This window comes from Phocoena sinus, chromosome 20, assembly GCF_008692025.1.
Source record: "Phocoena sinus isolate mPhoSin1 chromosome 20, mPhoSin1.pri, whole genome shotgun sequence".
NCBI lineage: Eukaryota > Metazoa > Chordata > Mammalia > Artiodactyla > Phocoenidae > Phocoena > Phocoena sinus.
This window is the reverse complement of record NC_045782.1, coordinates 47,885,168-47,896,578: the sequence shown is the minus strand read 5'-3', so window position 1 is coordinate 47,896,578 and position 11,411 is coordinate 47,885,168.

Below are 11,411 nucleotides of genomic sequence, written 5' to 3'. Positions count from 1 at the left end.
CAGGCAGGCACAGGAAGGCTAAACAGGTGGGTCGGTCACTATTCTGAGCACATCAGTGCTGTTGAGGGTCTTTACCCAGTGGATGGTGGAAGCCCACCCAGGGAGGGTGCCCAAGCCTGGTGCTGTGCCCAGGACCCTCACCCATACTGTGGTGTCTCCTGGCCCTGTTCTCTTCAAGGGCCAAGGCCATGGGCCAGCCTAGGAAGGAAAGAGCTACCCTCATGGCAGGCAATAGGGGGGCTCTGGGTGGGTGCTGGGAGGGCACAAGGAGAACCTGGGAGGACCTGGGAGGGCACTGGGAAGAGCTGGGAGGACAATGGACCCAGGCCAGGGCCCACCCACCACTTGACTCTGAGCCCATCTAGCATGAGGGTCCACCCTGCCTTTTGAAATAGCTCTCCCTGCAGGGGGGAGGCTAGGGAGTGGAGGGGGAGGCTGAGGAGTGGAGGGGGAGGGCCAGGCAAGGCCCCGGGACCCCATCTGGGAAGAGAAGAAGGCAGGAGTCCTCACTGATCTGGCTCTGGACACGGGTGGGCTCCTCAGACAAGAGTCAGGCCCATGTCACTGCTGAGGACACGCCGTGGACCCCGCTGGGTGAGCTGGCGTCTAACCTGGGGTGGGAGGACGCTGCGGTAGTGTAAGTGGCTGCTGTTTTAAATGTGTGGGGACACGTCTGCCATGCTCCTGAGTTGATTTTTGCTTTTGTTTCTGTTTTTGGTTTGTTTCTGTTTGCAGCAGCCCCACAGTGCTGGTTACGATCTGTTTCTCAGTCTGGGTGCTGCTTTCGTAGGGGTGTTCACTTTGTGTCCAGGAGGATGACTTATGCGCCACTCTATGTGTGGTTATCTGGGGGGGGGGAACAGCACCCACAGGTTGTCCCTGGAGCAGAGGAGACAGGCTTCTGGCTGCTACCAGGTGAGAGTCAGCAGGTACCTCTGGCAGCCAAGCCCTCACGACAGAGCCAGGCCATGTGACTCCCATGTGAGAAGCTCCTGGGCCCAAGGGATTGGGGATGGGGCCACTCTGACAGCAGCAAGCCCCATGGGGCTTCTGACCTCTGGCCTGGAGTGGCATTCCTGACAGGCCCCATCCACCCACTCTGGTGTGACGGGGACATGTCCCTGCTGCCCAGCTCTGCTGGGGGAGGGACCACACCAGAACCGTCCCCTCTGCCCTCTCCTCAGACACCCCTGCGGTAATAGCCTTATCTTATAAACAAGGAATTGTCCTTTTCAAAGCCCTCTGTCCATGTTCATTCATTTGCCTCCCTAAGGCATGGCTGGGCTATTGTCCTTACTTGGCAGATAAGGAAACCAAGGGAAGTCCAGGGTCTCCCACACGTGTAGTGAAGGCAAAGCTGAGGGGCAAGCCCTGGCCTTCACACTCCCACCCAGCTTTCTCCCTGCCCACCCCACTACTCCCCGCCTCAACCCCGAACCCGCAAAGGAAAGAGCTCTCAGACTGGCAGGATTGAGTGGCAGAGAGGAGGCCCAAGAAGGGACAGTGGCCCATCCTGCCCACACCTGGTGGTGGAGGCAGATCAGGCCAGGTCCGCAGACCCCGGGCTGAGGAGCTGCTCACCTGCTACCCTTGGAGGAGAAGCCACCCTGCTTCACCACAGGGTGTTCAAGTTCATGCCCATTGTGTGAATACAAATATCCCTGCGGCAGCCACATGGGGACTAACAAGTCGTGGGCGGCGGTCATTAGCGTTGGACAGTGGGGTCCCCCCACCCCGGGCCTCCAGACACCCTGAGGGCCCCCTTCCTCTGAGCCAGCCTGGGCAGCCGTCAGCCCAGTCTGGCTGGAACAGAGCCCTGGGTGGCCTGCCCTCCTCTGGACCGAGCCCAATGCTGGGATCAGGTGGGGAACGGGTGCTTTTGAACTTGATGACTTGCTTACCCCAGTAAACAGGAGTTTACAGGCATAAACTTACCATCCTGTCTTGGTGAAAACTCACTTTTCTCCAAGCAGGGGTTTCTGGCCCCAGGCAGAACTGTGGGCACTTAGTACAGTGGAAATATTCATCAAGTGTGCTCTCAGTTCAGCAAATATTTCCAGAGCATCTACTGAGGGGCAGACCCGGTGCCGGGGCCAGGGATGAACACACCAGTCTCTCCATCCTGAGGGTGCTCAGCCTGGTGGGCAGGTGGGGTACCACGCACCTCCAGGGCGGGATGGCACATGAGTGCCCCAGGCCAGGGCAGGTGGGTGGGTTGGGGTCGAGCAGTCAGGGGGATTTCCTGAGGAGGTGATACCAGAGCACGGTCTTGAGGAGCGAGTGGGGAGGGAGGTGGCTGGCACGAGCAATGCCGGGTGATGGATGAGGGGCGTGAGTGGCGGGCGGGGACGTCTTCCATCTTCGCAGTGTAAACTGCAGAGCTGGCTGGGAAGAGGCGTGGGTGAGGGCTGGCAAGTGTGTAGGAGCCACAGTTCCGTCCTGTCCATTTCATCCTGTCTGCAAGGAGGCACAGCTGCGGTGCCGAGTGTATGTAGGAGGTTCTGCCTGGGAACCTGCCTGGGAGGGCAGACTTGAGGGGGACATTGGCTGAGAGGCTGCTGCTGGGTGATGAGGGGTGGGAAGGAGTTTGTGGCAGGAGCCAGGGAAAGAGAGACGGACTTGAGAACGTTTGAGGAGATGAAATCGTCAGGACTTGGTGATGACTTGGGTGTGAAGAGTGAGCAGAGGGAGGAACCTAGGAAGCTTCCTGACTCTGGTGCCGCCCACTGAGTAGGGGAAGGTCTGGAGGGAGGGAGAGACCGTGAGTTCTTGCTGGGACATGTCGCGTTTGAAGTGGTTATTCGACAGCCAGGAGGAAATTAAAAAGATGGGGACCAGGTACTTGGCCCCAAACCCAGTACTTATTAGACTATCCATATTGTCCATTGAGGAGACTGGTCCTGAGCCAACAGGGACTACGGGTCAGTGGGGAGGTCGGGGGCTGACAATGGAACCCCGAGAGCATCTTCAGTGCGGTGGAGTTGTAGCCAACCAGTATAGAGACGGCCCAGGGAGCGGATGGAGGAGAGCGCCTGGGACCCCACTGCTCAGGAGGTTAGTTAAGATTTCTGATCTCTGAGAGTGACGCCCCTGGTGACAGGTCCTGGCACTCCCAGCCATTTGCATGGTGCCCTCGGACACCAGCATGCTTCCCAGCACTGTCGTCCCTTCTCTCCAGACAAAGGAACTGGTAAATTCAAAAGCCAGGTCTGGAGCAGTCCTGGAGCCCCCACACCAGAACCCCATTTGCATCCCTTTGGTTGGCTCCCTCGAACTAACAGCATCTGGCTGGTGCGGTGGGTGCTGGGGCCGCCAGCCCGCTGTGTCCTTCCACATCAATTTCACCATCTGCCACAGCCAGGAGAGGGCATATGAAATATAAAATGAGCTGAGGCATAAAAGTGTTTCGGAATAAAAATGGTATGTACCAGCAAGGGATTACAATTATTACAAGGTCTGTGCCTGCTGCCATCACTCATACCTGGGAGGGGAGGGCGTGAGCTCCTGCCTCTCTAGCCTCCTCCTCTGGGGACTGGGCCACCACGAACAAGGCTCACTGGACAGAGGCCGCAGGCTGCCAGGCACCGGCGAGGTCCTGAGAGCCCTGGGGAACCTCCCAGTGCACCAGAGAACACGACACAGACCAGTTCCTTCATTCCCTCATTTGATCACGGAGGAACCTGTGAAGCGGTCACAGCAGGGGCTATTACATTTTATTTCCCCCATTTTACAGACCAGGCAATCGAGGTTCCTTACGTTTCAGTGTCTTGGCTTAAGCAGCACAGCTAATTCTTGTAATGTAAGAACTGGCCTTCTGTTTCCAATCATTCATTCATTTATTCATTCAGTGAACAGTCAGTCTTCCAGTATCTGTTGTGTGCTGCCGGGAACTCTCCCAGACAGTGGAGATGCAAGAGCTTTCCAGCTAATTTTTGTGTGTGTGTGTGTGTGTGTGTGTGTGTGTGTGTGTGTGTGTTACGCGGGCCTCTCACTGCTGTGGCCTCTCCCGTTGCGGAGCACAGGCTCCGGACGCGCAGGCTCAGCGGCCATGGCTCACGGGCCCAGCCGCTCCGCGGCATGTGGGATCTTCTCGGACTGGGGCACAAACCCGCGTCCCCTGCATCGGTAGGCGGACTCTCAACCACTGCGCCACCAGGGAAGCCCTCCAGCTAATTTTTTTTAAAGTTGATTTCTTGGTTTTAAGTTTCAATTTCATGTACTTTTCTTAAAACCTTGTTATCTGCTACCAGCAATTGTATTAAGATCCCTCTAAGGTGGTGTCTGGCTGGGCCGAAGCATGAACCCATGGCTTTCTGGTCTATCAATATCAAAAAAATGCAGTGGGCCCCCTCTGGGGCAGGGTGAGGCACACTGGGAGGGAAAGAGGCTCAGCGTGTGAGCTCCAGGGTCACGGCCTTGGCCACCAGCTGCGAGACTCTGGGTGGATGTGAGGATGACATCAGGTGGCACAGGGGGAGGCACCCCATGGAACGAGCGCGTGATCAGTGGTGACGGAGGTTATCATTTTTACAGTGATGTCCTTGTGCTGTTGGCAGCACTGGTCCAGTCTGGGGAGGGTCTCCAAGCCAGGAGGGGAGCTGACAGGACGTGCAGGAAGCAGAGAGCTGTTTTTCCGTTGTGGCTGTGCTTCCCATCTCTGTTTTTCTTGATGCTGAGTCAGAGTTAGTGTCCAAACCTCTCAGATCCTGTGGCCTGTGGACATGTCATGGGGATGAAACAGGAGCTCTTGGGAGAGGAACCCTCTTTAAACACCCGTTGTAGGGTGTGTGTGTGTGTGTATGTGAGAGAGAGAGAGAGGTTTGGGGTGGGGGCGTGGTCAGAGAGGAGAAATCTTAAACTGTCATGTTTAAGAGTGAAGAATGAAGGAGTGACATCCTCCTGTTGCTTGTCTTAGGGTTGCAAAGCCTCTTTCCCGGGAAGATTTTCATTCCCTGTCTGCACAGGGACAGCCCAGTGCCCTGGGAGGCAGGGCTGCAGCAGGAAACTGGTTAAAGCCAGCCCTCACTTTTCCGTCCCACCCCCACTCAGGACCAGCCCCATCGGCTGACAGTGACTCCGGCAGCGTTGCCCGGTCCCCCAAGCCAGTCGAAGCTTAGCCTTAGCCGTGACTGTCTCTGGGGTTCTGAGATGAGGCCGACCTCCCAGGGAATCCCGAGCATCATGCTTCCTGACCCCTCCTGGTCACCCCATCCGTCTCCAGTGGGGTGGGAAGTAAATGTCCCCCTTTTTTTTTTTTTTTGGATACACTGTGCTGCAAGTGGGATCTTAGTTCCCTGATCAGGGATTGAACCTCTGTCCCCTGCAGTGGAAGTGCAGAGTCTTAGCCACTGGACTGCCAGGGAAGTCCCAGTAAGTGTCCATTTTTATTCCTTCTGCCGTGGCTCTTTACTTGGTGATACCCATGGGCCAGGACAGTGCTGGGCACAGGGGGTGGCATGGGGAGGAGATGCTGTCCCCACCCTCAGGCTGGGGTAAATCGACCTAACAAGGGATTCTTGAAGAGTGAGGAGCTGTGGCCAGGAGCGCACCCGTCACCTCTCACAGCGGCCACTGCCTGGCGCCTGGGTTGCACAGCCTGCGGCCAGCTCCCCACCCCACCCCCGACCGTGCTGCAGCCCAGAGGTCCTCGCTTCCTGTGGCCCTGGGGCTCCTTTCTGCTCTGCACACTCAAGTGCACACCTGGAAGTGTGGGGTGAGGCCACACTGGACCAATGGCGTAGAGAGTCGATGCATAAGAACCTTCTCCTGCCCCTGGGGGGATGGCCCTGAGTGGTTCATAAGTCTCTCAGGAGGTCCCCTGGTGCCCACAGCAGTGGCCAACTCTGTCACTCATCCTTGCACTCCTCTTTCCCCCTGGACCACTTCACAGATAAACCACCTACCAGCCTCAGGCTCTACCTTTGGGAGAGCCCAGCTGACTCAGGGGCATCTGAGGAGCACACAGCAGGGCTCCCACCCAGGCAGGGGATCAGGGAAGGCCTTCCCAAGGGAGTATCGTTTAAGCTGAGCTCTGAAGCGGGAGTGAGACTTGTCTAGGCAAAGAGGTATTCTAGGTGAGGAAAGGCAGCACGTGCAAAGGCCCCAAGGCAGCAAGGTGTTGGAGAGTGGCAAGAGCAGAGCATTGGATGAGCAGGGGGTGGACATGGAGTTCAGTAGGTCACACTAAAGGGTTTGGACTGCACTAGGGGCATGGGGAGCCACAGAAGGGTTTGGAGCAGGTGACTGTTTTTTTAAAATTGAAGTTGATTTTACAATGTTGTGTTAGTTTCAGGTATACAGCAAAGTGATTCTGTTTTTAATGTGTATATATATATATATTATATATGTTATTACAAATATCGAATATAGTTCCCTGTGCTATACAGTAGGTCCTTGATGTTTATCTATTTTATATATAGTAGTGTGTATATGTTAATCCCAAACTCCTAATTTATCCCTCCCCCAACCCTGCTTTCCCCTTTAGCAACCGTAAGTTTGCTTTCTATGTCTGTGAATCTATTTCTGTTTTGTAAGTTCATTTGTGTCATTTTTTTAGATTCCACATATAAGTGATATTATATATCTGTCTTCCTCTGTCTGATTTACTTCACTTAGTATGATAATCTCTTGATCCATCCATGTTGCTGCAAATGGCATTATTTCATTCTTTTTTATGGCTGAGTAATATTCCATTGTATATATGTACCACACCTTCTTTATCCATTCATCTGTCGAATCGATGGACATTTAGGTTTCTTCCATGTCTTGGCTATTGTAAATAGTCCTGCTATGAACATTGGGGTGCATGTTTCTTTTTGAATTAGAGTTTTCTCCAGATACATGCCCAGGAGTGGAGTTTCTGGATCATATGACAACTCTAATTTTAGGGGTTTTTTTTTTGGCTGCACCGTGCGGCATGTGAGATCTTAGTTCCCCATCCAGGGATTGAACCTGTGCCCCCTGCAGTGGAAGCGTGGAGTCTTAACCACTGGGACTGCCAGGGAAGTCCCTATTTGCAGTTTTTAAAGGACCCTCCATACTGTTCTCCATAGTGGCTCCACCAATTTACATTCCCACCAACAGTGTAGGAGGGTGCAGGTGACTATTTTTGGAAGCTTCTTCTGGCCACTCAGTGGAGAATGGACCCAGCACTGGCACCAGAACAGACAGGGAGACCATTTAGGAGGCTGTCCTGGTGACTGGGTGGGATGACAGCTTGGAACAAGGGTGGAGGTGGGGAGAACACCCAAAATTATGCCATGTGCGGAATCAGCACCCATTCTATGTGAAGTCCAAGGCTGACCGTATTTAGCTCTGGCCTCCATGACTGTCCTGGTTGATTTCTCAGGGACCCAGCAGCCTGGTCTCCCCTCCACAGGCCTCTGACACAGCCCTGCTGCCCCCTTTCCTGTCTCCTTATCCCTCAGATCAGTCTGGGGACATTCCCAACACTCAAGCTGTCTCATAACCCCTGGCCTTTAAACAGAAGTGGAGGAGGGACGGCAGTGCTGCCTGTCCGTACCACGTGGAAAGCCGCTCAAATGTCTCGTACATGCCCCTTAGTGGCCGGCCAGGGTGCAGGCTGCACATTCTAGTCTTAAACCTAAGACAAGTCACTCGATCTCTGAAGTCTTGGTTTCTTCATCTGTGAAAGAGGGATGTTCTCTGCCTCCTAGGAAATCATGTCAAGGGCACAGCATGGACCAGTGGTGGACCAGTAGTGGGACTGGCACAGAGGTTCTGGGGGTCCAGGAGGGCAGCTCCTGTTCAGGGTGTGGGCTCATCCCCCGACCCCACCCCAAAGTCTTCTCTGACCATAGGTGACCAGGCACTCAGGGGGTGCTTCCAGGGAGGCTGTTGCAGGCCCAGCTCCACCGGCCTGGAGGGACCAGGCTGCTCGGTCCAGCCACATGCTTTCCAGGTCCTTGGCGGGCTGTGGGTGCCCTGCAGAAGGGGACCCCCATCAGAGTTGGACCAGGCACAGGTGGGAGAGTAACGCAGCAGGGCAGAGACCTGGTCACTGGGAAGCCCACCTTCTAATGGGCAAACTTAGGCCCTGCTGCATGGACAGCTGTCATCCCAGGTGGGGAGCATCATATCTGACCCCATCTGGAGGTACCCAGCCCAGCTGCCCCTTTAAGTGAGGGATGCCTCAGAGAGCTGGGTGGGGGAGCTCAGAGCCTGCTTGGAAGAATTGAGCTCCATTTCGCTGCAGCATCTGGCTTGCAGGCCCCAATGCTCCCTGGTGGGGCCTCTCCATCGCCGCTCTCTCTCTGTCTCGCACGCATACACACTCCCGTCTCCCTCCTCTCCATCCTTTTATCTTGGCCTCACACTCATAGTATTTGGGTCTGTGAAGTCACCGCTTCCTTCCTGTGACTGCCATTTATAGCTGGCAGTAACGAAAGGCGCCCATTTTTTTAAAAAATTATTTTATTTTATTTTATTTTATTTTAGGCTGCGTTGGGTCTTCATTGCTGCACGCAGGCTTTTCTCTTGCTGCAGCGAGCGGGGGCTACTCTTCGTCGTGGTGTGCAGCCTTCTCATTGTGGTGGCTTCTCTTGTTGTGGAGCACAGGCTCTAGGTGCGTGGGCTTCAGTAGTTGTGGCTCATGGGCTCTAGAGCTCAGGCTCAGTAGTTGTGGCGCACGGGCTTAGTTGTTCCGTGGCGTGTGGGATCTTCCCTGACCAGGGCTCGAACCCGTGTCTCCTGCACTGGCAGGCGGATTCTTAACCACTGCACCACCAGGGAAGCCCAAGGCATCCATTTTACATTCGCTGGGCCCCAGCAGCACTACAGAGACACGGATCCCTTTGTTGCAAATAATTAATTTGGTTCCATATTGCGTAACATCCTAAAAAGCTTTCCAGGGCAAGCTCCCGCCGGCTGGACACTGTGATCTCATCAATATTGCATGGCATCGGGCACTACTGTTATGCGGTTTCATTAATAATTTAATTTGTGGTTTAAATCTGCAGCATTCCCTTTAAAAGGATATAAAGGGAGGGAGAGGCTTTGTGTTGGGGGTGAGCAGATCTTGCAGGGATCCCAAGCCCCAGGAGGGGGAGGGGGCCTTCCAAGCGCGGGAACAGCGGGCCCCTCTCTGATTGGCCGCCGGCCACAGCTGCTGATGCTGTTGCTGGAGGGGGGGTGACTGGACCATTCATAGAAATTATTTCTCCAAATCCTGTACTGTTTCCCTTTCTATATCAGCCATGGGGAAAGGGCAGCTCCCGGGAACCCAGACGCTGGCAGAGGGCTGGGGTGGCGGTGGGGGAGGCTTTCACCAGAGACCCTGGGCCCTTCCAGACCAGAGTTGCCACCCGACCCTGAACTCCTGGCTGTGTGGCCTCTTGCAAGTTACCTGCCCTCTCTGAACTCTGGTCACCCCCACTGCCCCATAAAGTCAGTGCCATGATTTCCTGAGAATGAGTGAAGGGCCTCCCAGATCTGAGTCAGCACAGCCTGTGTCACTGTCACCCCCATGTGGCTGTAGGGCAGGTGGCCCCTAGTGACAGGGTGGCTGTCCACAGGACCCCTGCTGGGGACCACAAGTGTCTGAAAGGCCACCATAAGTCTTATTTCTTTATCTGGACCTCACTGCCTCCCGGAGCGGACTTGGGTGATGCCACCAGCCCTGCAGCATATAGACTGGAATTTCGTTTCCAATGAGGGGCCTTCACTGGGGGGTGGGGGTTTGGTTTTGCTCTTTCCAGAGAGGGAAGGGGAGGCCCATGAGAGCTCTGATTCTGGTGGGGGAGGCGAGAGAAGGGAAGTGAGGAGGGGGAGCAAGCACAGATGGGCCAGAAGAGACACTTGGGCAACCTCCTAACGCTGCCTGGGTGCCTCTGCCTGAGGGCGCTTCAGACCCGCAGGCCCTGGCGAGGCCACTGACTGTCTTGGAAGGCAGGGATTTGTGCATCCGGGGCTATCTTCTGACATTGTTCCAGAGTGATTAAGTTAAGCTTCCTGGGGCCAGCTGGAAAGAGAGGACAAATTGCTTTGTAAAATTGATTTGCTGCCGTAGCATTTACAGCGTGCCCGGGGCATATCCACACTGGCAGGTGCGTTGGTGCCCTTCCCTCCCTCACACAGGGGTCTCACCGGCCATGTGTACACCAGTCACACGCCATGTGTCCAGAACATGACTTGGGCACCACTCACTTCAGTGCGCATGTCTGTGTCCACTCATGGTGGGCTCATGGTGAATCCTCAGTGTCTCAAATGTCCACATGAGGCAATGGCCACCCACAGCTGCAGCCTGCTGGGAGACTTGTCCCAAAGACCCCTGGAGGGGTCCATTTCCGTGGGCAATAGCCATGGGTACCACAGAAGCTAGAGCTGGGATCTAAACATCTGAGACTTGAAGGTTCCCTAAGAAGAGGGGCAGAGCCAGTGCTGGACCAGGGTCTCTGGACCCCGGTGGGGCCTTTGCAACACCTGGGCTGCCTTTCTGCATTCCTGGGGAAATAGAACAAGGCAAATATTGTGGTTTTCAAAGAATGTGTGAGCTTGGATTATGGTATGATGAGACCCATGGACCACATAGTTGGCTGCTGAGGGCCATCCAGGGGAGGAGGACATGCTGGGGCCAGGGGTCTATCCAGACAGAAAAACATGGCTGGCATCACCACCTAGATAGAAAAAGGACAGATGGTTCCTTTCTGGCAGGTCTGCTGTGCATTAGAAAGCACATACTTGGGGCTTCCCTGGTGGCGCAGCCGTTGAGAGTCTGCCTGCTGATGCAGGGGACACGGGTTCATGCCCCGGTGCGGGAAGATCCCACATGCTGCGGAGTGGCTGTGCTCCGCAGCGGGAGAGGCCACAATAGTGAGAGGCCCACATACCGCAAAAAAATAAAAATAAATAAAAAATAACAGAAATCACATACTTGGTAATGGAGCATCTTGGCCTGGCTGTAGCCCAGGAAACAGGACTCAGGCCCTTGGGCGCCGCTGGTTTCTTTGCCTGCTTCCCAGGCACTCTGGGAGCACTGGCCAGTAGTGTCTAGAGCATCCTCTAGACACTTCTGGGCAGTGGGAAAATGGTCAGGGATCCTGGCAGTGAGAGGCAGCTTCAGCATCATGCCTGGGCCAGAGCCGGCTCCTCCGCTCAGCTGCTGTGTGACCTCAAACAGGTGACTTCACCTCTCTGAACTGTGTCAAGTGTTAAATTAGACAAGACCCATAAAACTCTGAGGATGGTGTTGGTCTACAGAAATAAATTAGTAAAATTTAGTAAATGCTGATTATGATTTTTTTCGTCTTTCCCTCCCTCAAGATGCTCAGGTACTAGTAACACAGGGGAGTGAAGGAGGGGCTGAGCCAGGGGTCCCGGGGTTAGGGGGCTCCTGCCAAGCCACAGACAAGGCAGGAACGTGGGCCTCTGAGCAACATCTCAGGCTGGGCCCT